The 27,738-nt window shown below is 38.8% G+C and overlaps 1 long non-coding RNA gene across 1 annotated transcript in view; it reads right to left on the bottom strand.

The window, feature by feature from the left end:
• The window catches only part of LOC128097289 (uncharacterized), an 87,139-nt gene extending 71,666 nt beyond the window's left edge, over positions 1–15,473 (bottom strand). The window contains exon 1 of the long non-coding RNA XR_008213832.1: positions 15,264–15,473. This is a non-coding gene — a long non-coding RNA (uncharacterized LOC128097289). The remainder of the gene's footprint in view (positions 1–15,263) is intronic.
• Positions 15,474–27,738: the final 12,265 nt, after the last annotated feature.

Raw genomic sequence — 27,738 nt, 5'->3', positions numbered from 1 at the left:
GAAGTCAGATTTCATGTATTGTATTATAATTCATATTAGTGTTCACATGGATCAGACGGTGAGACCCAGACCTATGATAATGCTGATTTGTTTCCATACACAACAGCATCAACATTGTGCTCACTCATAAGAGCCTCTGGAATCACACATTGGAACAGGAAACTATACAAGAAAAAGAATATTGTCTCTAGGAAAGTTTTCTTTTTCATTCTACAGAAATTTTCAAGTCTGTGCTAATAGAAGGTGTGGGGCATATCAAGTGATTTGGTTGATAACTATGAAAGTGTTTTTACTCCTCCAACCCTTCTCTCTATTTGAAGCAAGGTCCACCTGGAATATCAGCCACAGTCCAAACCACAATCATTCACTTCATCCAGAATCAGTCGCCATTTATTGCAAGGATGTAAGACATGAGAAGTCTTATGCTATTCTCTGAATGGTCCACAACCTGGTGCTGAATGCCTGGAATGAGTGCGAATGCAAAAGTGACAGAGGGAGGGTCTGTGCCTTCTCAGTAGCAGTATATGTATGCAAGTGTGTTTGTCGGAGACAGAGAGACAGGCAGACAGTCAGAGACAGAAGTCATAAATGTTGCTTCCATTATGTGGAATCTGGTTATGTTTCCTTTTGCCTAAGTACATCTGAAATGACCTCACACCAAAAAATGAAAAAATGGTAATTTTTAATAGCTACATGTTGTATAAAATTAGCTTAAATATTTTCACTCTGAACAAAATAGGGGAAAACATATTTTGTGGCCAAGAAACAATGCTACCCATCTAAAATGCAGCCGATAAATGGTAGTTTTTACTCCTTTCTACCCCATAAATAATGACACATCCATTATTGTGACAGGTGCACTCAATATAAATCATTTCCTATATTTGTTTGTTCATGAACATGATTTGAAAAGTAAATAGCAAAAAGTATAAAGAAATAACAATAAAAAGAAGAGGCATAAGGAAAGAAAGTGGAGCAAGCCATCAATCAGAAAGTTCAGAGGTCAAATCACATAATGAAAGGCCAGTTGATGACTCACTCAGTCTAGTCTTGGGGCGGCTAAATGAGCCCTGGTATATGTATACTTGGAGGTAGTTCCTTTGATCATTTGCTGTAGATCACAGTGAAACCAATTGTCCCCTTTCTGTCCTCTTATTCTCATGCTCAGAACAGCATGTTGTACATCAAATTAAAAGTAGTCTCAAGTGTTGTTGACAGCCCCTATAATTTCCTCAGCCCTTGTCCAGAATGATCTGCTCCTGTTCTGTATTCAGAGAGGAAGTTCAAAGAATCACTTTAATAAAGGATGCTAACAGTGTGTTCTTCAGGGACCACTCACAGGGAGAAACAAGAAGCTTGCTTAAGGATGAGAAACTGGTGCCTGGCAAATTAGGGTTTAAACCCAGGTGTCCTGATTCAGTGTCTATGATCTTGATCATTTCACTCTACGATTTTCCATCACAATAGATGATCAGTAAATACATGAAGGGAAACCCATGGAAGGGAAAATGTAGAGACGAAGGGAGGGAGGGAGGGAGGGAGGGAGGGAGGGAGGGAGGAACAGAGGCAAATTCTTAAATGAATGTTTCCACAGTTTTCTAACATGCATCACTTAATACTTAAGACAGGAACTTTATTTCATTGCTGAGTCAATTTCCAGGAATGCAAAGAAGAGCTGCTGTCAGAATACAGTAGTAGTGTGTTTAGCAGACAGGATGCCTAGGACTTACTTGTTAGCAACATCACAAATAACACAGCAAGAATTGCAAATGAAGCCGGGCGGTGGTGGCGCACGCCTTTAATCCCAGCACTCGGGAGGCAGAGCCAGGCGGATCTCTGTGAGTTCGAGGCCAGCCTGGTCTCCAAAGCGAGTTCCAGGAAAGGCGCAAAGCTACACAGAGAAACCCTGTCTCGAAAAACCAAAAAAAAAAAAAAAAAAAAAAAAAAAAAAAAGAATTGCAAATGAAAATGTGGTTTGATTGTAGTCTTTCAATGAAATCATCTGAATCCTGGGCAGAGGGAGTAGAGTCCCAGGACTGCTATTTTTTTTAAATTATTTTTATTTTGCAATACAATTCAGTTCTACATATCAGCCACGGATTCCCTTGTTCTCCCCCATCCCGCCCCCCTCACCTTCCCCCCAGCCCACCCCCCATTCCCACCTCCTCCAGGGCAAAGCCTCCCCCACGGACTGAGATCAACCTGGTAGACTCAGTCCAGGTAGGTCCAGTCCCCTCCTCCCAGTCCGAGCCAAGCGACCCTGCATAGGCCCCAGGTTTCAAACAGCCAACTCATGCACTGAGCACAGGACCCAGTCCCACTGCCTGGATGCCTCCCAAACAGATCAAGCCAATCAACTGTCTCACCCATTCGGAGGGCCTGATCCAGTTGGTGACCCCTCAGCCATTGGTTCATAGTTCATGTGTTTCCATTCGTTTGGCTATTTGTCCCTGTGCGTTATCCAACCTTGGTCTCAACAATTCTCGCTCATATAAACCCTCCTCTTTCTCGATAACTGGACTCCCAGAGATCCACCTAGGGCCTAGCCATGGATCTTTGCATCCAGATCCCTCAGTAGTTGGATGGGGTTTCTAGCACGATAATTAGGGTGTTTGGCCATCCCATCACCAGATTAGGTCAGTTCAGGCTGTATCTCGACCATTGCCAGCAGTCTGTTGTGGGGGTATCTTTGTGGATTTCTGTCGGCCTCTCTAGCACTTTGCTTCTTCTTATTCTCATGTGGTCTTCATTTGCCATGGTCTCCTATTCCTTGTTCTCTCTCTCTGTTGTTGATCCAGCTGGGATCTCCAGCTCCCCCAAGCTCTCTTTCCCTTGACCCTCGCCCTTCATTAAGCAACTCTTGCTGATATGCCTTTGAATGGCATCTGAAAACCTGAATAACAGTTCCCTACTTTGACATAAAACTTTCTTTAAATAACAAAAGCATTTTTTGTGTGTTTAAACTTTAAGTACAATGTGTTTCATGCTAAGCATCTGCATCTGTTCTGGAATTCTGAAATATTGATGCATAATGGTCAGAGTATCTTGATGAATTGCAATGCTAAGTCTGACTAGTTCCCGGGAAGACATTCCTTGTTATCCTCCACAAGATGCTGCTGGAGGAACTAAGAGCATCTGCTAGGTAAAGAGTTTTGGTATCACTCATCTAGTTCCCACCACCTACCCAGGAACTGCTGCCTTCACTCATCTTATTGTGTCTTTCATTGTAGTGCATCCTAGCTATAAGCATAACATTTGTTCTGTTCTGAGGGTCTCCTTGCAAATCAGTAACACAGAAGTTACCATGAGAGTCCCCAGCACAGGTCCCTTCGATGTTGGGGAACTGCATGAAGCAAGAAAAAAAAAGTTTAAAATGCAGTTAACGTCTCAAGTATAACTGCTAGGAAAACAGCTATGTTTATCAAGGCATCGTTCCTACTAAAATAAATAGAAGAATTGGACTTAGGTGGGAAACTCCAGTATCTAGAGTGCATGTCTTAATATTAACACAAGTGCCTTGGTGTAAAAACCATGTGGGAACTGTGCTTCCTCACTTGCAGTGTGGGAAGAGTGATGCCTACTCAGAATGATTGTGGTTCACTGTGAAAGATATATATGTAAATGACCCTAAGTCAGCTCCCAACATGAATAATCACTCAACAAATATTCAATTATCAGTCCTTTGACTCAACAAAGTAGACCTGCTGAAGGGTCTGAGAACTTTCCAATCTATTAAAATATGAAATATCTTTGTCTGTGTAATCCAGCTATACCATCTCTAAACATATACAGATTCATATGCTTTAAAAAAGAAATAAATAAAAAGAACAAAGAAGGCACAGTTATTTTCCTAACAGTCGGGATATTTACAAGTGAAGAAGCATTCAACAAACCTGGTAGCTTTTGTTCAGGGGCCAGGTACACGGCTCTACAAAAAGAGACTTTAGCATTTTATTAATCATAAGACAGCACAGATTTATTTCCCACCTGACAGTTTTAAGCACACAGTCAAATGGTGAGTTAATTAAGTGACAGTGTCCGCGTTACTCAGAAAGATGAAGCAATAAACAGCTTCTGTGGCAGATTAAATGCCAGAATAAAATGGAAGCATCTTTGATAAGCCACTGGAGAGATTACTGGTTAATTTCTGCTCCCCTAGAATCTGGACTACTGCCTCAGAGACCAAATCTCCCGAAGAGCCAACAAGTGTCACTGTACTGTGTAATGCATGGCATATTTGACGTAAATATATAAGTGTATGAAAATGTCATAACGGAAGCCATTATTTTGTACAAATGATACATACTTTTAAAAAATATAAAAGGTGACAGTTTCCAATTCGGTTTTGTTTTTGACATTTTGACAATACTATGACTCTGAAATGGACACTTTGACATACATTATCAAACTGATAATAAGGATTTGAAAGAAATGGTTTCAGATTAATACAGGGTTTTTGGGGGGGGTGCTTATTTCATGGGGAGATTCCTCATGAAATAAGGACCCTAAGCAACTAGATTTCTACTCTGTCCACAGGCCCTCCACACACATCTTGTGCAAACCAGGACTTCTACTGCTGTATGTCATTATGTCACGTACAAGGCAAAATACAGATGCTACTTACTGGAGACCAAGGCTACAGTGAAGTTACGTGATTCAGCTTGGGAGAGAGGTTCCAGTAACAACTTGGGTTCATTATCCATTTGTCTTTTAATTAATTATAGTTGTTATACATCCAGAAACCTTTCACCATTGCCAAATCCTTCACGGCTTCCACATTCAGTAGTGCCATCCCACATGAGATGATGATGCACTGTTTGAGAGACAGTTATCGGAGGAGCTCAACAGACCCAATCGTTTACTATGGAATTACTGATACATTCTGGGAAAAGGGAGGGAATCGATGTTTTTGCCTGTGTACCCACAGCTAAGCCTACCATACACCAGTGAGGAGATTCAAACCCATGGTCACATAGATTGTCCTGGTTAAACTCACTTGGTCACAAACCAAATGAACAGACATGGATGTGAAGAAGAGATTGCAGGAAAGAAGGGAGAATAGGGAGATGAGAGAGCGTAGAGGATGAGAGTGGTCAGTGTGACTTATGCACATATGTGAAATTGTCAAAGAAAATACTGAGTTACTGAAAAAAGAAAAATAACAAAAGAGAAGCTATTATTTAAGCAAATCATCTATCAGCAAGACATAGAGAAGCAGATACAGGGAAAAACCATCAAGATGGTTCAGTAGACAAAGGCATGAATGTGTCACCAGCCCTAGCAAGCTAAGTTTGATCCGCAGGTCACATGGTAGAAGGAGAGAACTGACTACTACAAGTTGTCTTCTGAGTTCCAAATGTGCACCATGGCATGAAAAGGCCAGCATACATACTTACGTACACACATGCTCACATACTCACACACACACACACACACACACACACACGCACACAAAAAATAAACAAACAAACAAACAAATAAATAAATATGTATTTTAAAATTAAAAGAAATATTGAACTGGGTGACCTACCATCTACATCTGGCCAATGACAACTTCTTAAAGAGTTGGGCAACTGAGCATTTCCTCTCTACTCTGCCCTAATAATCTTCAAAGCAAACAGATATCATGTGAAATGAAGCAGAAATCAATTCCTAACATGATCATAGTGGATAGAAAAGAGAAGACAAGTGAAGACAAAGAGAGAAAGAAGTAAGGAACAACAAATCACAGCGAACATGTATCCATCCCATTATTCTTCTAGGAGTTTCATGACATGAGATATCTCAATTATTGTGTTCATTGTTGGTGAACTCCACATAATGTATTCCCCATAACAATTTTGCATAGTGTTTTTACTTTCATTTCATAAATGAGTAAACTTAATAAGTTAGAATTTTTAAAAAATATGATAGAGGTCACAAGGCTAAGTAAACAAACATACACAGAGAGGCATATACACACACGTGTGCACGAGTGCAAAAAAACAAACAAACAAAAAACCTAGCAGTTTGGTTTTAGGGTGCTCTGTCAAGGTAACTTCAGTGGTTTGGTTTTTTTTGTTTTTTTTTTTAAATACCTTAAAGCAACTTCTCTGTACTTAAATGTACCAGTGTCTTCAAAGGTAGGACATGAAGATATTAGGGTCATGAATCCATGTGAAAAAAAAATCCTCAATGATTTTATCTAGGAAGGGAATGGAGAGAGTAAAAATGTTCTCATTTTATTCTGTATGCGTTAATATTATTTAAATGTTTTAGTTGGATAATGTGTTAATGCTGTTCTTATAATTTAAAGAGTAACAGAAAACTGAATTTTCACTTTACAAGAACACATACTTGGCATTAGACTTGGAAAGATTTGCTGAGATTTTTAAAACAAATTTCCTTAACAATAAATTACAAGGCTATTATTGCCAAATTCAACTCCAGTGTTAATCTGCTTAGCTAAATCCTGCCCTAAAGTGTTACCAGTGAATGTGGATTACAGATGGGTGGAACTCACGATTTTCATTCACAAATATTAATCATCTGAGTCTGTTCTTTCTCTTGACTCAATCTACCAGGAGGTGTGATGCATTGGGGTGGGAACTAGGTTTATAGAATAAGCAGCTAAGAATATTTCCATTGTGGCTTCTGTCGACACATTAAGAAATCATATCAAAGAAGACTCTTGTGTCCCACAGTTCCCTCTAGAAACAGAAGGAATCCTAAAATCATTAGTCACAACCAGAATAAAAAAATGTAAAATTTCTCAGAATTTAAACATTTTGAGTTATTTTATTACCAGTCTATAATTCCTAGTACACAGAGATTAATTCAACTTGGTTACTATTTAATTTAGATATACCTTCCCTTTTAATAGGCTTATATCATTTTAGCTACTAGGCAGAAAATACTATTTTAACATAATTAACCATTCTAGTATAAATTATTGAGTTAGTACAACAGGACAGAACCTTGCATCTAGATCCTCAGTTTCAGGTTTTAATATGTTTTTTCCAACTCATAGAGCAGATAATTTCAGACAGAAGCAAGAGGAAATAAAGGAACATTAAGTTCTCAAAGAGGCCTCTAGTAAAATTATAGTGCCTTAGAACAAATAGCTGACATGATTAAAAACATGCAATAAGAAATTCTAGTTGTCCCAGTCAATTACCATATTTAGCCTTTGGCATGCAAATCTGACATTGAGAGAGGAATCCATAAGTATGATCTTTTAGCAAGAAACTCTACTCCTCTACCATCATCATAATGACTGACAGTCATTTCTCATAACTCAGGTATGTTATTTGAGTCTAACAATTAGAACTAGTTGTATAATTAAACGAAATCGAGTTTTATTTTCATTGTCCAAACACTTAGTAAGTATGCAATATAATTCAACCACCACCTTAGGCATTTGAGGTACAAAGTGAGTTGGATACAGTCCATAGCCTCAAATAGCCAACAGTCTAATGAAGAAGACATCCATTAACAGCCTAGCTGCCAACCAGCTAGTAGCTACATATGTGAGGGTCAATAAGCACTTGTGAGTGCACTAGCTGCGCTGATGACAATGTGTTACAAGATGATAAAGAACGGATCATTTAGGGCACTGTTCCCCATGTAGGTCTTGAGACAATCTATGTTATAGGTCTGGCTCATTTTTTAGAGATTCTTCCTCACCTAAGCTCTTAATCCATGTCCTTGAACCTAGAGTCTCTGGCCTCTGTTTGATAACTGCTAAAACAAAAGTGGGTAATTGCTTATTTCATAAGCTACAATATGCTTTAAATAAGGAAATTGAAATTGAAGTATAGAGGTGGAGAATGGGGTCTTTTTGCTCCTACTGTCTAAAATGTCTTTTCCATTGGCTATCTTAGCTCAGTGTGGCAATAGGATCACTGTTCTTATTTCTAATAAGATAGCAAAAATCTCCCCCCCCTGGAGTGAGCCATGTGAGAAATATTTTGCAGCTCCTATATCTGAGGCCAATTTTGAAAATCACATTTATGTTGCATTCTAGAGGCAAGCAAATCTACAACAAAAGCCTGTGCTAAAGGATTATAGACCCACTCTCAGAGGTCATACAAATATGCTAGAAGCACACCCTTTCCAGCTACATTGTAATGTGTTTACAGTCCCTTGGGATTTCCACTAGAACAAAGCACCAAGAACATATGTTTATAACTCTTCTCTGCTCAAAATCTTACTGAAAAGAAAACACCAAGTATCAACAAGTAAACAAACAAGAGCAAAGAAAACAATAATAGCCAAGACATATTATTTTAACAGATGACAAATATTAGCATATCAGAGAAGATGATAAAAAGCACAAAAAAACTGAAGCATTTTCAAACATTGATAATAAAGGAAACTTTGGGATTGTAGCTCAATGTGTGTGAAAGACAAGCAATCTATTTGAAACACGGTAGCAGAGAGTTGTTGCTAAAAGTCTGCGCATAAGAAGTTCGACCAACTCTGCCTATTTTGTGAAATGGGCTTCAATATCACTTGGAGTCCCCAGTGGAGAATGAAGTATTTTCTCTGGAGGAATTAAATAGTTTAAAGAAAAGGTTCATAGGTCTAGACATTGATATGAGTGACAGGAGTCCAAGAAGGATTCCCCTTCCTAGAGAAACAATTGTTAAAAAGCAAAGCTTTGACGAGAAAGATGACTTGATGACAATATATTATTTTTAGTTTTTGGAATGTTTGTCTTTTTAAAGATTTATTTATTTTTAATTGTGTGTATGTGTAGATATGTGCACATGAGTACATGTGCATTCCAGCTGCTCATTTTACTCTAAGATGCATACTATTATGGCTAATATATGCATGAGCTACCATTTTGAGAATTATATTTTCCACAGAACAAAGCAATTGCAATTGGGAAGGTGAGATGATTATCATAACTGCCAATGCTATCCTGAAAAAATATTCCTGGACGTATGTTTGACCATGCATTGCCATTTGCATAATTCAATTTCAAAGAACTCCTTTTAAAGTAAAGAGGATACAGATATGGCAAGAATTATCTGTAAACTTCAAGTCTCAATAATGCATGCTGAATCTCATCAGACCACAAGCAAACTCAGAATCCCATTGCTAGGTCTTTTGCCAGAGATCAAGTGTTCAATTTGGATAGTGTTGCTCTAGACAGAACAAGGGCAGAGCCATGCTCTGCCTCGCCAGTTTCAAGGGATGCAGGTCTGAAAATCTTACTTTTTCTAGTTCAGAAGTCTTCTCACTGCCTTAAAGAAAAAGACGCAAAAGAAATGAAAAGGAGTGAGTTGTTTTTAAAAATAATCTTTAATCACACTGTACACATATGCGTGATTCTAAACTGTTATGTGTGACCTAACAAGCACATACCTTATGAAGAGTATGTGAAAATAAAGATAGCCATCCTCAAATGAATTATTTTCTCAGTCAAACTTTCCTGCAAAAAAATTGGAAGAACTTAAAATTTTCATCTCAGAATCTGTTTCATTCATCCCTTCTACCCAATGCAGTATAGTCCAAACAGGTATGGAGTCACACAAATGGACAAGAGACCCAATTTAATGCAAGAGTATTAAGGATTTAGCCTGTCTGTTTTCTGTGGAAGAACAGTTGTGAAAATTGTACTGGAGAGAGAGACAGAGACAGAGACAGACAGAGAGAGATAGACAGAGACAGAGACAGGGAGACCTGGGATTGACTCTTATAATCAAAGTAAACTGAACCTACCATGACATGGTAGGTGACTGCCAGCCCTGTACAAGTGTCTTCTCTTTTCTGGACAAGAGACTAGCAACAGGAGACTAGTTCAGGAGACAGAATTTTCCAGTAGTTATTGGGGCTCAGTGTTGGGGTTCAGCCCCAACTTATCAAAGGGTCCCTTGAAGGGAGGAGTGAGGAATTGGGAAATAACAGGAAGAAATATAGATGTAGACAGACAGAAAGACAGAGACATAGGATAGCTTCAGGAGGGCCTTGGGTCAATACACAGCAGCCTCAAGTTTATTTCTAATGGAATTTTTATACACTAGCAAGGGGAGAGGCAAAAGACCTTCCCCTTTCAAAATCAAAGCACAATGCGCAACCAAGTATAGACCCTTCAAAACATCTGGTAATCATGCCCCACCCCAAAGCATCTTGTGATTAGACCTTAAAGCAGAAGACACCTGGTAACCATGCCTTTGTACCCTATTATGCAGTCTTGGAGAGCAACACAAACTGACTCTCTGACCTTGAGTCAAACCACAAGTTGGAATCTTTATGGGCTCCCACAAGTAGTAACATAGCTATGTGCCAGACTCATAGACTGTGGTGTGTGAAACAGACCAGTGAGAAATCCCACTGGACAGGCAGCAAAGAGTTAGACTGTAGTCTACCAGAGAGGAATCTTTCCACTGCCGTGAGAAGACCATGTGAAATGAAAGACTTTCCCAGTAACTACAATGTTGGACTAAGCCATCACACTGATTTCTTTGCCAATCTGAAGCAGACATGGAAATCTGAAGCATTTAAAGGAGTCAAACAAATAGCAAAATGGAAACATCAAATAGATTCAAATGCAAAAGGGAATCCTCCATGGAAAACAAGTCTAACAAGTAAAAATGATACAAAGATTCAGATACAAAATAAATCGAATCAACTGAAAAGTCAATATAACCTTTTTTCCTAGTGTGTTATCTATGTTCAGATGGAAACCACCATAGGACAAGCCTCTTATTCTACGGCCAAAACTGAGGGATAAAAAGAAGTACACGGTGAATATAAAGATGAGGAAAGATCTTGAATTCATAAAATATGTGGAAAGAGATAATTCACACACAAAAAAACATATTTTTGACTATTTGGAGAACACAAAAGAACAACTTCTATTTTACTATCTGGTGTTAAGAAATGTGACGCTTTTCTTCCATTGCTTTTCACAGTAATGTTGCCAGACTTCGGGTCCCAGACTGTGCTTCAGCAAGCTAGGTTCAATCATTCATCTTCCATAAACCCATTAAAGCAGGCAATTTAGTAGTAAAAAGCAGAAAAAGAGAATCATTCAGTATGGCCACAATGGGAAGAGGGACAAAGAGATCCAATGGCCCCTTCCCACCTAAGTCCTTCCTCTGACTCCGAAGTAAGGTTGAGATGTAAGGAGAGAGAGAGAGAGTTATGTAAGCAGACCCAGAAGTGCCCCCAACCATTAGTGGCAGGGCTTCAGTCTCTCCAGGAGGGTTGTCTGACATGTTGTCAGTACTATGGGAAATCTCTTTTCAGGAGAAAAGTTTCAGGTCTGGCTGACTCAGGTTTTCTCTTCCCCTGGCACGAAAATATTGAAGAAATTCCAGTTTCTCACCATGCATTGTTTTAATAATCTAATTGGCAGACTGAGGAACATAGTGTCTCTGTAAAACATATTTGTCCTGCTAGGCAAGTTATGGTAACAGCAAATTATTTTCTGAAAATTACATAGACCCTAAAACATGGATGAATGAAAGGGAAGAATGAAATATGTATGTCATTATGATTTGAATTTGAAAATCTATCCCACAGGCTTGTGTGTTAAAGACTTGCTCCCCAATAAGTGCTGTAATTTAGGAGGTCTGGAAACTTCAGCTGGTAAGTCCTACTGGGAGGAAGTAATCACTGTGGGCCTGTCCTTGGAAGCCATATCTTGCCCTATTCTCTTCCTGAATTTTCTCTCTGCTTACTGGCAACTATGAAGTAAAAAGCTGTGCTCCACCATAGCCCTCTTCCATGATGCTGCATATCAATGGCATAAGATAACCATGGACTGAGACCTTTGAAGCTATGAATTCAAACAAATTGCTTCTCCCTTATTTTATTTCTTTCAAGTTTTTGGAATACTAACCAAATTTCTGGCTAGCTCAATCTTTAACACATGACAATCGTCAATTAGTAAATGTTTCTTCAGAAAGAATCAAGTTGATTTTATGCAGATTCTTGACCAGAAAATTTTCAATATTTTTCAAACAAAATATACCATGAGGGCTAAAGTGCCTGTCTGCAAATTGAATGATAGTCAGTTTTACTCCACCTTCAGCTAACCAAATATGCAGAGCTTGCAAACAACTCCACATCGAGCTTTAAAGGAACACATCATACAACACCCAACTGAATTCCACACAAAAGGGCAAACAAATATAATTAGATAGACACAACCCTCAGAGGTCCCATTTTTATCCTTAATAGCCAAATAAAATGAATTGATTTCCCATTCCTTGTACTGTATGATAATGCTCCATACTGTCTTGGAGTATCTGTGGCTTTCGGGTGAGGAAGGGATAGATTATTCTCTCAGTTCTCTCTATGGAGAGAACTTACTGATGACTTGCTATTTTCTCACCATTCCTGCTTCCGTGCCTGGTTTTCCCTCCTTATTCATTATCACTAAACTTGGCTACCATCTATCTTCATAATTCCAAAAGCACTGCTGCTACATGGCCAGCTCATATATGGAACTTGAAGACCTAAGGGTACCACAGGGCCACTAGTCTAGAAACTGAAGAGTAACCAGCAGGCAAGTCACTACCAGATAACAGTGCTCAGATGCTCCTTCACCAGACTCAACACAGAACCATGATTGACACTATAATTTTAGTATAGTCCCAGTCTAGAATGACATTCTAGACCTATGCTTTGAAAGCGTACCCCTTTTTCGCATCTCCAGGATTAATAAATTTTTTTCCACAAAAGTGATTTAAAATCATGTTATTTTGTAATATGCTTTAGCTTTCAAACCCTTTTCCACAGTAGCTTCCAGATCTTTTAAGTACAGCTGAAGAATACTTCTTATGGTGCTTTACTAAATAGGATGCCTGCCCATGTCAGATCACCCCTAAAATGGCTGCCCACATCATATGCCCCCCATAAGACTACTGAAATCAGATAGAGCCTTGAAATTAAGTTTCCTTTCATTTCAACTATGTTAAATTCCTACTCCCCACCCCACCCAATGAAGATCACATTTTAAACAATAATAAATATCTAGCCCTGAGAAGTCTCATCTCCAGGGTTAGTCTAGAAAAGTCCACAGAATCCATGAAAGTGCGAATTAGAGTCCGTTTTAAGTCTTTCCCATATTTCGAGAAAGAGACCGACATAGGAAATAGAGGAAGACAAATACTGTACGAAAATACCTAAAAGCTGAGATCGGTGTTATCAGAGCTAATCATTTCACAATTGAGAGCAAGGGCATAATATAACTCAAGAGACTCGGTTCCGATGCAGCGCTGCTAAAAGGACATTTGGGTGGATCGTCTCTGCAGCGGTAGAGAGGAACAGCCAGGGTCATTTGCAAGGACTTTTGCCTCATTGACTCCTGTTTCCTCCAGGGTCCTTTCTGGCTGATCTGTCATCTGTGGTTCGGGAGGAGAGAAGTTATTTTCACTTTCTTCCTTTTTGCCTCCTGGCTTTCGGCTCTTTAGGAAAGTGTTTAGCTCAGAAAACAGCTGGCCACTGTCAGTTTCGGGTAGGGTTATGAGACACAGCACCCGGGTGTTCATTTCCGAGATGGCTTTGAAAGCACTTGTGTTTGCCTTCACCTTTGACTGCCTGGACCTCTGTGTTTACTCCTTATGAAAAAAGAAAGTGGAGAGAAAAAAGACAGGAGTCTCTCTGCGCTACTAATAATCCTCTTCGTCAGGCTGGCTGCACGGTTTGTGGAAAACAGACTGAAGCAGTGGAGAGGCTACTGTGGTCAGCCTCACATGGGCTAGTGGGCTGGGGTGTGAGGAAGGGTCTGAGTGAGATCATGTCTATTTCCTCTAGAAGCCCAGGACCCCTGGCCTGGCCTCTTCCTCACTAGGACTTTCTCAAGAACTGCCAGGCTTCTAACAATGCCCTCCTGACTCTTCGGATGGTTACTTCTTTCGGGTGGTCTGGATGATGTTCCTTCAGAAGTTGCCCTTCAGGTCATCTATTCCTCTTCTCCAGGCTTTTCATTAGTTCCCTATCTACCATGAAAAACCCAAATAAAAAAAACAGGCATTTTTCAGCTTTGAAAACACTATGGGCTAAAGTTATGTAGATAATTCTACCAACAGAACCACCTATCTGAACAGGGTCTTCAGTCTGCATCCATTTCCACAGCATCCATTTCTTCATGGTAAAACATCTTTTTTTTTTTTTTTTTTTGGTGGAGTGTGGGGGGCGGGAATACTTATTTGGCCTTTTCATGTAAGGCGGGAAATTTATTTTAAAATGTTCACTTCTTAAAGACAGCAAGAAATGTGAAGATTAGGTCAGAAGAAGCTAGGCTGACAGCTCAGTCAGAAAAGCGCTTGCCTTACAACCATGAAGACCCGAGCTCAACCCCAGAACCCACGTGAAAAACAGATGTAGTGACTTGCATTGTAATCCCAGTGCTGGGGAATAGAGGCAGGTGGGCACCTGGGCCTCACTCCATCCAGCCCAGCCTATGTTGTGAGACACAGTGTTTATTTGTTCATTAGTTTTTTTCTTTTTCTTTTTTGGTTCATTTAAATGTGTCTGGTGATAACACCTAAAGGCCAACATCCAATGTTATCCTCTGGCTTACACCTTTGTACACACACACACACACACACACACACACACACACACACAATTCCCCCAACACACACACACACTCACACACACACATATGCACATGCACAACTCCCCCACCACACACACTCACACACACACATATGCACATGCACAACTCCCCCACCACACACATACTTGGTAGGGAGGAAATCCATTGACCACTGACACACATATGTCTGTCTATACACTGAAGCACCGTTTTCTATCATTGAGAACTGCAATAACTCAAGGATTCAAGAGTTCCCAGAGCCAGCCTGTTAGCCCGAAGTCAGGAAGTCTAGAGAGGTGAATGAGCCTGTTCTTTCACAGCAGAGACTTGAGTTCAGTCCTTACTTCTGCCCCCAGCTGGGAGACGTGATGCTGCTTAGCTTCTCTCCCTCTCTTTCTTCTTTGATAAGAAAAAGTGAATTCTGCCAACCTCTCAAATGTGTCTTAAAAATTGCGTAGGATAAATTGCTTATGGTTGTAATTCCATAAACCAAGTAAACACTTAACAAATATGTGTTTCCTGACATTAACCTACTATAATTTTGTGATTACTGTCTAAAAAGATAGTGACAGAACTCAGCTCTGAAAACTGAGCATCTTTTAATATTTAAAGTCAAGTATGCCACATTGGATATCCCAATTTACAAACTGAACCAAGCTCTTTTTCCATCAGAAACAAGAAGCATCAAACACATTCAGAAAATATTCAAAAGGAATCCCACCTTGATACAGCTTGTGGTACCTCCTCATAGACCTTCCTTTATCTCAAAGCCAAACACCACCATAACAGCAAGGGTCAGGATTTTTTCATACTCCAGTCAGGATAACTAGAACCTTCCCTCTATGCATGTTGCCTTTATTTTCTCAATTTCTTCAGGGGTCAGGGACAGTTAGGAGAATTTTTATATAGTTTTCATTTTTTAAAAATGGCAACTGTGGTCAAAGCTACAAACCCAGGAATGAAAGAAAGAAATTGTTTCCCCGCGTCCTTTCAACGCCTTGCAGAGGACACTTCCAAATGCTGTCCTTGGTGAATGCTGATTGTTTTAGCTAACACTGCCCTCTGTTGGAAAAATGGCTCACTTCTCTTAAAAAAAAAAAAGCAAGAAATTAATATCCTGACTAAACATTTCAGGGACCCAGCCTGTCCTAGTCAGAACAGAAAGAGAACTAACAGGAGACCCCCTATGGAAATCTAACAATACAACCCTCTAGATTTTATTTAAATAAAATTATGCACTTTCTATTAAAAATAAGTTTTAGCTTAAAACTTTTTGTTTTGAAACCGTTTTGACCCTCTTTCTCACTGTCAAGAGTGGGCGTGGTAGCTCACAGACTGCGTAATTTAGAAGGCTGAAGAGGTCACCTTTGCCTACAAAGGAACTGGGAAACTGGGCTGCGCTTTAGGCTATCAAGAATGAAAATGCTTCTCACCATGTAACTGCCGTGTCAGCACTGGAGATGATCTAAGGAGGGACACTAGAACCACTCCCTTTGGCTCTCAAACTATTGAGACAAGGGGCTACAAGAAATTAGTGTCCCCCAGACTCTTATTCAGGGAGAAGGAAAAAGTGTGAGGCTGATTCCAGAGAAGGAACTTATCTCTGATTTCACACAATTCTGACAACTCATCAGACCACCTTCCAGGAGAAAATGAAGTCCAGATGATGATGGACAGACAAAACTGCTCAAATGTGCATATCTTTTAACCTCCATTTAAAACTAAACTGTATCAGGACAGGAAAGATGGAGTGGGGAGAGAGAAGTGTCACTACACCTCTTCGTTTCTCTTTTGATGTGGTCACATTGACTAAGTCTCTGGTTTTCATTATTATTTGACAGTTACAGTATCCTAATGAAGAAGGACAGGTAAGTCTACCTTGGTAGGGATTCCAGAGTCCAGTTACTGACTTTAGCAACAACCAGAACAAAAAAGAAAAATCACAAAACATGAGATTTAAACATGTGTCCATGCTGGTATCTTATATACTTCAATTTTTAAGTTATAGAAAGTATTTAATTATCAAGAACATCCCTAAGCAAAACCAAATGAACCTCATTATTCAGTTCCAAACTCAAGCTCTTTACTATCTCTAAGGAAACAGTAAAAATGCATATTTTCAAGTACAAAGAAAATGAATCGAGAGGCTTTATCCACACAGTAGTATAATAGAATTACTGTATAAGTTAATGAGTGATGGCGATTGATAAGCTAAGACAGCATAAAAATGAAAAATAGCACATAAGAAGAGGACTAGACAGTCAAAGAACCTCATGGAATCTTCAGGAGGAATAAAAAAAAAATCTCTCCAGAGGATGGATTTTCAGCTATGTTAAAATCCGTAGTGAGCAATCTAACTGCAGCCGTATACTCAATTGTAAAATAAACTCACAGCATGCTTTTTATTATCCTGTGTATGTAATGGTAGTATGGATTGTCTCCTCAGCTTGTTCAATTGCTTTGACTCCAGCAAGCGCATGCCAGACTCCCAAATTAGAGAACAGCCTTCAACAATGTATTGCATCTGTAGCCATTGAGTTATAATACCTTTTAGTAATTCCAAACAAAATAAATCCACTGGAAAGTCTTAACTAACAACTAGAATTGAGGCTGCATTTACATAAAAAGAGTGTAATCTGATAATCCATCTTTTAAGCAGATCTGTAATAGCACCACTTACTCTATAGATAACCAGGGCATTCTAATAAATAGTACTCTGCTCCCAGAAAGGCTTTGAAACAAATCAACCAGTCAAGCCTGCCCTTAAGAAATCCTGCTCTGCGAGAGAAGAGGGAAATGGCTGCTGGTGGCCAGCACAGCCCCAAGAGAAGGAGCTAGGCTTCACTGAACAGGCTCACTTTAGACTTCCCAAATTAACTCATCTACTAACTATCACCACCTCCCAATATAAAAGCAGATGCCAAGTGCACAGACATGGAGAGAATGGGTTTAAGAATCTCCCACAGAGGTCTGGAGTGAAGGCTTGACTATTAAGGGCACCCACTGCGTTTGCAAAGGACTGCAGTTCAGTTCCCATTCACACATGGAAGCTCACAAAACACCTTCTTCTGGCTTCCTCTGCAGGCACCAGGCACGCACATGGCACACATGCATACACGAAGGCAAGATACTCAGATGCATAATTTTAATAGCTCATAGATAGCACAGAAATATAAAATGTTTTCCCCGAGTCCCCTAACCTCAGTCTTCTTCTCTATTTTTGACTTAATTTCTAAATCTACATAGAGCAAACTGGGTATGAGTTCATCTCCAAAGGGAAAATAATTATGGTTCTCTCACTTTCACATGGCTGTTCTACCAAGAGCAGTGCCTGGATTTTGGAATATTCTCTCACAGACTCTGGTGAACACTTCAGATACTTCTTCAAAGTAGATTCTGGCTCATATAATTAAGTCATATCCAACATACTTTATATACAGGTGTGAAAATTCAGACTATGCTGGATTACCTACTTCTAGTAGGTCTAGCTGTAATATCCTATGGGCATATCAGATAACCTGCAATTAGTTCATGTAGCTATATTAATATATAGTGCAGGGGACTATAAAGATTTCTCAGTGGTTAAAAGTGAATACTGTTTTTGCAGAGAGCATAAGTTTAGTTCCTAGAACTCGTGTAGAGCAGACCACAACCACCTGTAACTCCAGCTCTAGGGGATCCAATGCCTCTGGTTTCCTTGGGCACTTGAACTCTTGTATACACAACCACACACAGCCATACACACATACACATAATTAAAAATAAAGCAATTTAAAAGCTATCGTACCTAATACAATACAGATAACACATCATCCATTATCTGACTCTGGGGGAGAAATCAAAGGCTGCCAAAGAAACTTAATGATGCCCAAAAACACGATGGAGAAATTCTACCTAGCACTCACTACCTTCTCCTGGCTGCTGTCAGTCAATAACACATTTTGCTTGTTTATTTTTGTGGTTAATTTTATTTCTTTGTTTATCACATTTACCCTGTGTTCTTGACTTCAGAAAACATTCTTTTAAAGATTAAGTTTGGTACCATCTCACTTTTAACATCAGGGAGAGGAGTCTGTCTATGTAACTTATCATCTCTAGAGAGAAAATTTAGAAAAGTGCAGTTTCATCACCCTGTCTTACTAAGACTTCTTTCTCTGTCTTTGGGTGGGGATACTCAAAACTCTTACTTTTCACTCTCCACAGTTCTAAGCTGAATGTGAGCTCTTTCTAGTGAAGCAACACAAGGAATCCATGTGAGCACACATGCTCATGGCCTCTTAGCACTGTGGATTTCTTTCCTTCTAAATGGGCCTTCTGAGGAGGATCCCTTTAACCTAGATGATTAGATAGCCAGACCCAACTCAAAGCCTACTAAGAGCACAAAACACCTACACCTAAGCATGGTCCCTCTGTTTTTCCCCAATCCCTAAGTACAGAATGGGATTTGGGGCAGCTCCTCAAAGACCCTGCGTCCCGAAACCCAGTGTTGATATTGGAAGTGCTTGGTACTCAAATGGCACTGCAGAAGCCAGGAGTGCACTTTATAGTCTCAAAACAGAAAATGTTACCCTGATACTTATACCTAAAGAGCTTGAAGAAATACTTTTCCGGATATCATTTTTTGCACCCACCTGAACTGTCGCTCCACTATGAAACCCTGTCTAGATGGTGGTATGTAGTCCACACTATTGCTTTCTTTCTTGCACAGGGAGACAAGGTTACATATTTGGCATTTTATTTCCTGACACCAATGTACATATCCAGAAAGGCCTCTATGGGCTACCTTCACAAACAAAACTGTCTAGCATTGACCTAGTCCATTTACACAGCACCCATGTGGTCTCCTTGAACACCTGCATAGCCAAGTGCTTTTATGAGCTTCTTATGTACAGTCAATTGTCAAGGTCAAATGAACATGAGGATGGTTTTAGAAGATAACAGTCAGAAGTGAACAAATACAACAACTATAAAAGTCTTCCTGACCTGATATAAGCCTCTGGGGACTGCCAAGGTCAGAGTGGCCTTTGTAATCCAAGTGCTTTCCTAGATTATACTTTGGTCCCTTATTCTGAAGACTTTTACTTTTAGTCCACACATTACTGTGGTCAGAACACCAAGTGCTGGAGTCTCTAAGCAGTCCCCAGTAAATAGCACACATCTTCTTCTCTGTTCCAGGTTCTGAACAAATGGAAAAAAAGAAGAGCTAATGAGTGAAAAACAAGTGCCCAAAATAACTACTGCTTTATGATTGATAAAATCCAAGTTGGAGACTGCAACCTAGCATGCGTGCCTGTCACTGTTCCTATAGTGGGATCCCAGAGACAGAGATTTATTCATATGTATACAAAAGGGATAGTTTTACTTGACACCAAGTAAAAGCAGATGTTTCTTTCCAAATGTACCAATCATCTAAGCTATTTCCTCTCTCCAAAGGCAAAATGATTAAGGGAAAGAAAGAAGAGAATATATTTAAGGAAATTCCATTCTCATAAAAATCAGAGTATGGAAAAATAAGTATTCCTGCAACACTCGTAACAACATGAAAAAAATCATTGGTTGAAATGACTCCCTGAACCATGAGATGCCTCTACTCAGGATATGTATCTCAGCAACCTTGGATCTTCAGCACTCAGCATTGTGCTTGCCATCATGAATCTAGTTATGAGTCACATTTTAAAAGATTATGATAATGTTAAGGGCTGAAAACTAACCCATAAAGATACCCAGAACTGGTGAAAAGTGAAAATAAATAAACAGGATCTCTTTACAGAAAAGATTACTATTAGAAGATAGGACGTCCACAATGGCTTGATTCTGAGGTTCTGACACTGAGTTAATATTCAGTGTGAGCAACTGTCATCACCTAGAAGCCTTGGGCACAATTTTATCATGTGCCAAATAAGAACAGTAGTGGAAATCCTTGGGAAATAGAACCGAACACTATTTCAGTTTGCATGTGTCAAAATATGACATGACAGAAGAAGCAGAAGTGGACAGAAGCAAGGAGTATACAAAATCACCATAAAAGAGGAGTAAGGAGAAACAGAAACCAAAGGAAGATAAGAGTCGGAAATTAAAACAGGACCCATGTCACCTTAGACTTGAGCTAACGCACAAAGGAAAGCCATTAAAAGTATTTGTCGTTGGGAAGGCTACAAAGAATAACCCAGAATTTCTAGTTTAATTTCTATTGCAATGAAAATGTTTGGATCAAAAGCAATGTGGGGATGAAAGGTTTGTTTGGCTTACAGATTTCAGTCTGTCATCACTGGAAGCCAAAGCAGAAACTCAAGCAGAACCCAAGGAGGAACATTGTTCACTAGTTTGCTTGCTCCAGCTTGCTCAGCTAGCTCTGTTATATTGCACTCTTGCTAGGGATGTCACCACCCACAGTGGGCTGAGTCCTCTTACACCAAAAAGCAATTAAGAAAATGCCCCATCGATGTGTCTGTAGACTAGTCAGACATAGGAAATTCCTCCATTGTGGCTTCCTCTTCCCAGGTGTGTCAAGTTGACAGCCTATATTAACTATCACACCAGCTGACCACTTTAGAATGTCCTGCTCCATGATAATGTTGGTGATGGGTGTGTATAACTATGTATCTCCAAAAGGACACTCTTGAGAGAAAGAAAGTAAACTTTGCTAAAATTATTGCATGACAACAGAAAACCACCTGTACTCTCCTTGGCAAACCAGGACTTGCTCCTTGCAAATATCCGAATCATGCAACCTCTGTCCATGTTCTCGCTGACTTTCACTATATCACACTGTACAAGAGGCCATATTCTGCTTGGCCATAGTGAAGCCTTAACAGCCTTTCACTTCATAATACCTTTGATGCATATTATAAGACCATAAAATTCAATTACACATAAAATAGCCCGATTTTATAAAACTCTCTTTTCACAACTTCTCATTATCAATGCCCTAGTTTCATGTCACTAGAATGTTCAAATGGTTTTGAAACACTTTTAATATATTGGTTTTTTTAACTTTTTTGGTATGTAAAATTGCCTTAGAATCACTTCTTAGAACTATTTCTCTATATCTAATATTTGGAGAGCAAGGTTATTTTGTATGGATTCATTCTCTCCTTGATGTATTTTTTGGCTAATACTAGGATCAGAAATGAATGAGATTTTTTAAAAATATAATTTAATATTGGCACTTTTAAGTAGACTATTAAAGATAAAATGTCAGGCTCTGTTTTATTTGTATTACCTATGGGCAATGAGTACACTATAGGACTTTCTGCTAATACTTATTTACTCCACCGTGGAAACATATTCCCAATATACTGGTGACTGAATCTAAAGGGCAAGAGCTGACTGCACAAAGTACATTGTTGGAACAATACATATAGAGTATAATGTGTATATGTGATCAAAATAATATATACTATATAAAGAATTTTAGTTTCCAATTTTTACTCTCAGTATTCTAAGTATATAAATATATGTATGTATATATGTATATATATATATATAATGTGTGTGTGTATATATATATATATATATCACAAATGGTGCTTTTTTTTAGTTTAAAAGAAAAGATTGGTACTTGTCAAAGTTTAATATACAAACAAATCAACCTGTCATCTTGTTAGATGCAAAATCTAGTTTGATAGGGCTAGGACATGATGCTATCTACGCTCTTGTATAAAGCTCCCAAGTGACTCTAGGAACCATTGTTTGAAGGTCAAAGCCATAGAACACTGTCTAATGTGACTACCCCTCAGCATCATTCAAAAAGGTTTTATCAACACTATCTCCACAGACTCCAGTTAAGTTTGTCTGGGATGGGCGTCAGAAATTTTAAAACTTTCCAGATAGTATTAATATGTATCTAAGTTTTTAGAGAAACTTCACGGTTATATTCCAAGTCTTATTTTTATTTTATACTATTTTATTGGAGGTGGTTCTTACAATTGTTAGATTGTATAAGAATAGAACATTAGCCTTTGTGGTATAAATTAGCATTGACAATGTGACCTCTTTTGCAACAATGAATTCCTCTTGAATTCTCCAAAAACATTGTTACTCACAGTTCCCCCTACAAAATGGCTTCTTTTGAGCAAATTTTCCATGAGCCAACAGAGAGTTCCCATGTTCACCAGGAGCTGAGGCAAGGACTACCTGTGAAGGATACACCCTGTCTGAGCTTTTGTGCATCACAAATATGAAGAGATCATTTATAGTGCTGAATTAATGTTTAGATACAAATCAGTTATTTGGATACACAGAAAGCAAACTGTAGTCATTTTTCTTGCTGATTCATTGTTGAGCTTAATCTTTCTGAGGCCCATGTATGAAACAAAGAAACAGCACAGATCATTCCCCATACTCTCCATTGGTTGTAAAATTCTAAGTAATTCTCCTTCTTTCTGCCTTCTACTTCTTATATTTCATTATCATCACAAATATTAAAATCATTGTCCTGGTTAGTTTTTTATCAACTTGACAAAAGCTAGAGTCATTTGGAAGGTGGAAACTTCAACTGAGAAAATGTCACCATCTGACCTGTTGCAAAGCCTGTGGGACATTTTCTCAACTAATGATTGATATGGGAGGGGTCCAGTCCTGGGTAGATTGTACTGGATGATATAAGAAAGCAGCCTGAGCAAGCCAATAGGAGCAAGCCAATAAGCAACATTCTTCTCTGGTCTCTGCTTCAGTTCTTGCCTCTAGATTACTGCTTCTAGTTCCTGTCCTGACTTTCTTTGATGATGGACCATGATGTGGAAGGGTAAACAAAGTAATCCCTCTCATAGCCAGGATACTTCTGGTCATAGTGTGTTATCACAGCAATAGAATTCCTAACTAAGACAGCTTTTGTGTCCAGTGTTTTCCTGTGGAATAGTGGAATAGTGGTTGTCAAAACCTAGGGTATATCAGAATAATAAGAATTAGTGAAAGATTCAGAGCCTTATCCTCAGAGTTGGTGGTGCAGTAGACCTTGAGTAGAGATAGAAAATTTAGATTTCTAATAAATATCCAGGTGATGGTGATGATGATAATGTTTTAGTTTTCACATTGGAAACAATTACTTAAAGTGGTAGTTGTCAACCTTCTTAATGCTGCGATCCTTTAATACTGTTCCTCATGTTGTGGTGACCCCCAACCATATCATTATTTCATTGTTACTTCATAAGTGTAATTTTGTTACTGTTGTGAATCATAATGTAAATATCTGATAAGCAGAATATCTGATATGCAACTCCCAAAGGGATCATGACCCACAGGTTGAGAACTGCTGATTTAAAGCATTTACACAAGCAAAGTTAGAATGCTTTGCAGTTAAAAGTAATTAGAATGGTGGGAGGAAGAAGGGGCACTTAACTCCAGAAGCAATAGATATCTGCACTGAAAGAACATTGCCTAAGAAACTCCAGAAGCAATAGATATCTGCACAGAAAGAGCATTGCCTGAGAAATTCCAGAAGCAATGGATATCTGCACAGAAAGAACATTGCCTAAGAGATACCATGGGGCTTTATAAGTATGTTTCCTGAAAAACCTACCTGACCCACCTCACAGATGAATCTTCTTTGAAAATAATTTCCTTGTTTGCCATTATGTGCATGCAGTTTGGTAGCAGTGACAGGGAGACAAGAGGATTGCTACTCACCTTCCAACCAAAAACAGGCTACAAGAACCAACATTTTTCTCACTTTGATGAACTACTCATTGCAAAGCAGGCTTGAGCTGTGGAAAGCATAAGCAACTGAATAAATGACTGTATAGGTGAAATCAATCCAACAGCTCTATATTCTAACTTTAAAAAAAAAAGCCTACTCAAATGATGCAGTCAGACATTACCTTCAGAAAGCAAGGGATGGGATCCAAAATAATGCCAAATCCTCCTGATGTGTATTATTCTCACTACTTAGACACATGTTATCTGACCCTAAAATCTTCACATCAAGAACATTGTGTGTTCAAATTTTTCATTTTTAAATTTTGCCTTTATATGTAGATAGGAGAGGTAAGAGAAATGACAAATATTAGCTATTGGCAGACCTGTATTCTTATTTTCCTTCACAGTACACCATTGAGAGGTAATTTTAAAGTACCAATAAGTTCACTGTCCCCATAAATGCATTACTTTGTGCTGACATGTAGAATAGAATACATTCACGCACATGCATACATATACACAGAGACAGTCTCCACAATACACACTTAGATATGCATGCAAAACCACAGGTTCATGCATTCATGTGCATGCACTTATTGTCCTTCTAAGAAAGGAAAGAAAGGTAAAAATGAGATACTCAAGGGCCTTGCTTCTGTTTTCTCCAACAGAACATGTTTGTGCACATTTCTGAGCTTCAAAGGAACACCCAAGGCACTGAGTCAGCAACCATCTGACAACCACAACAGTGTTTGCACAGGAACTCTTCATACACCATGTATGGGAACTTCCACACTATTTTAAGATCAGTGTTATTAACATCCCTCATTAGATCACTGCAATCAGCACTGTTTCTCTTGGAAACAAAAAGAGGGAAAGTGGTTTGGAGATGGCTTGAGTCATTTCTTCTTTGTAAAAGAGGATATTAAAAGGTTCACCCTAAAGCTTTATTGATGCCTTGGAGAGTTCTCTCTGTACTCCTGTTCGGTAGTTATAAATTTGAGTATTCCATGCTGCTTCCACCATGGGCATTTTTTTTTCAGTAACTTTATATGAAGAAGAAGGTTTTTCTTTTTTGAGTTTTGTTGTCATGGTAACCCTATATTCAGGTTGGGAAGCTTTATTGAATGTTTTTGGGTTTTTCTCCATCACGGTTTTCATTTAATAGATTTTGATGTTCAAATGTGCAAGTTTACCACTTTGTCTCTAATAGTGTTGTTTGGCACAACATAGGTACACACAAATACACATGCACAAATCTTGTTTAAATGTTTAGGTACCTACAGGAAAGAAATTTGTTGACTATGTTTTTTGTTGTTGTTGTTCTATTCCTGTCCTTCTTGGAACTTGACATATTTCTCTTATAGAAAACAAAGGAAGGTGTACAGATGCAGCCTCAGATAAAGAAAAAATAAATGACCTCTTAATTGAGCTCAAAACAGTGTCACAATGTGCTTCTTGAAAGGCCACCATTTTTCCCACGTTGTCTTTTGAATTTTAAAGTACGGAGATGAAGATGCTACAAAGCCAAGGGGCACTGAGAACCTGAGAGGGCTGGCAAGAGCGCTGGGAAAATAACAAATGGGCTGTCAAAAAGATACTCCTCATTGCTAGCTTTTGGTGCACTTCTGTGGCCCAGCCTATCAGGAGGCATTTTCAGAAGGGATGGATGTGTCCCATCAAGGGTGAATTAGAGCTTCAAGATAAAAAGAACTTCGTGGTTAAGTATGCTCAGATGACACTGGATCAGAGGTTAAAATAGTGCATTGTAATGTCTTTGATGGGTCAAATAGTGGCACTCAAATAGTGGCACCCAAATATTTTCCTAGGAATCCTGGGGAAAGGCTCACCACAGCATATGTTGGGAAATGATGCTTTCTAACATAACCCTAAGAGTTTTTTCTGTTGTAAATGTGAGCAAGACTAGAAAAAGCTTCCCAAGTGAGTTAGCAAAATGATATGCCAATCGTACCTTATCCTTCATACCCAAAAGAAATCAGATAGATCTCTTAAAATAAGATCAGAACTCATATGATGTAAATTATGGACCCCTTGGAAATATACCAATCAGATGCTTGAAAATGATCTGCACACAGCTGCAAAAGGCACCATGGGAAGGAAAAGGGAAGTCTGGGAAAGATGAGAGAGTCTCATGCATTGAAATTGAGCCCCAAGGCTGTGGATATCCATGGGGGTCCATCCATGACAGAACAGGGAAATATGAAGCTCCCCACCCATGTCACTGTCCCTGTTCACTGCCCCCCAGCACACACACATTGTTAGCTGTGGTTTAAGTACTTTTTCTTCCAACTTAATAGTTACAATAAGAGCAGCCTGAGAATAATTGCTTCTACATTCAGGGTGAGACTTCCTACATCAGTTAAAACTCTCAGAAGAACCAAAGTTGGGTCTCCTTGGTAATCTTAAATCCAGTCATGGTGACCACGAAGATTATGTTACAACATCACAGTATGTAAGTCAAGAATAATGAATTGGAGGCTCTGACCTGAGACTTGATTCCCAAAAGTAACCAGTAACGCCTTAATTTAGAACTGTTTATTATCTCTATGCTATGTGAATTAATTTGTACAATGCTAGAACAGTGAGAAACTCAGTATTAGCAAGAAGAAAACTGACACTCAGGTTAAGACTATGAAGTGAAAAGAATGAGTGGAAAAGAGCACAGGATAAGGAAAACTAAAATGAGACTTTCTAGAAATTTCTCTTTAGGGAATCACACAAAATAAAACAACTTTCAATTAACACAATTTGTAGATGAGCAATTCACACTATAGATTGGCCCTTCTTTTTCACTACTGATTTCTTGGAATCTGGTAATCCAATAATCATGACACATTCTGATAATAAATTCAGAATTTTTCACAAAAGGATATGACACATCTGGCCCCTGAGGCCATCTATACATAAGAAATTTCCCTCAGAAGCCACCAAAGCTTTCTCTCTATTAAAGAGATTCCCATCCATCAACAATCTTAACTGAGTACAGAGATTATTTGGCATTTCACTAGGTTTTATAGCTTCTACTCATATATAATTAATTCAAATACTAATTTTATCTAAAACATATGAATTCAAAAAGTAACTCTTCAAAGACAGAAGAAAGGAATATTTAACTGAAATGAAGAGTCCTTAGAGTAGATTTTTAACATAAAGCCTAACTTATTGGTTTATAATTGACTAGTAAGCATGCTACTTTTTGATTATGGTTATGAAAAGGCCCTGGCATTAGACTAGCTCTGACAACCTGTGACATGGTGTGGGCTTAAAAGATAGGTATTTACACAGCCAGTGTCAATCACCCAGCATAAGCCATTTCAACTGCCTGTGCCAATCAGGGCCAGCATTCAAATGTATAGCAATTAGAATGAAGAGCTGAAAAGTACTGGGACTATTACAGCGGAATCAAGGACCAGAGGAAGCCAAAGGGATAGCACAAAATGTCACATTCATGCAGATGGCTATTTTAATACTAATATGACAAGCTGAACTCAGAACTGAAATGTTTGAAAATGGAAAGGAGTTAAATTAACAAAATCAAGAGA

This window comes from Peromyscus californicus, unplaced genomic scaffold, assembly GCF_007827085.1.
Source record: "Peromyscus californicus insignis strain IS unplaced genomic scaffold, ASM782708v3 Scaffold_5__1_contigs__length_169319896, whole genome shotgun sequence".
Taxonomy (NCBI): domain Eukaryota; kingdom Metazoa; phylum Chordata; class Mammalia; order Rodentia; family Cricetidae; genus Peromyscus; species Peromyscus californicus.
This window is presented reverse-complemented; position numbering and strand designations above follow the sequence as displayed.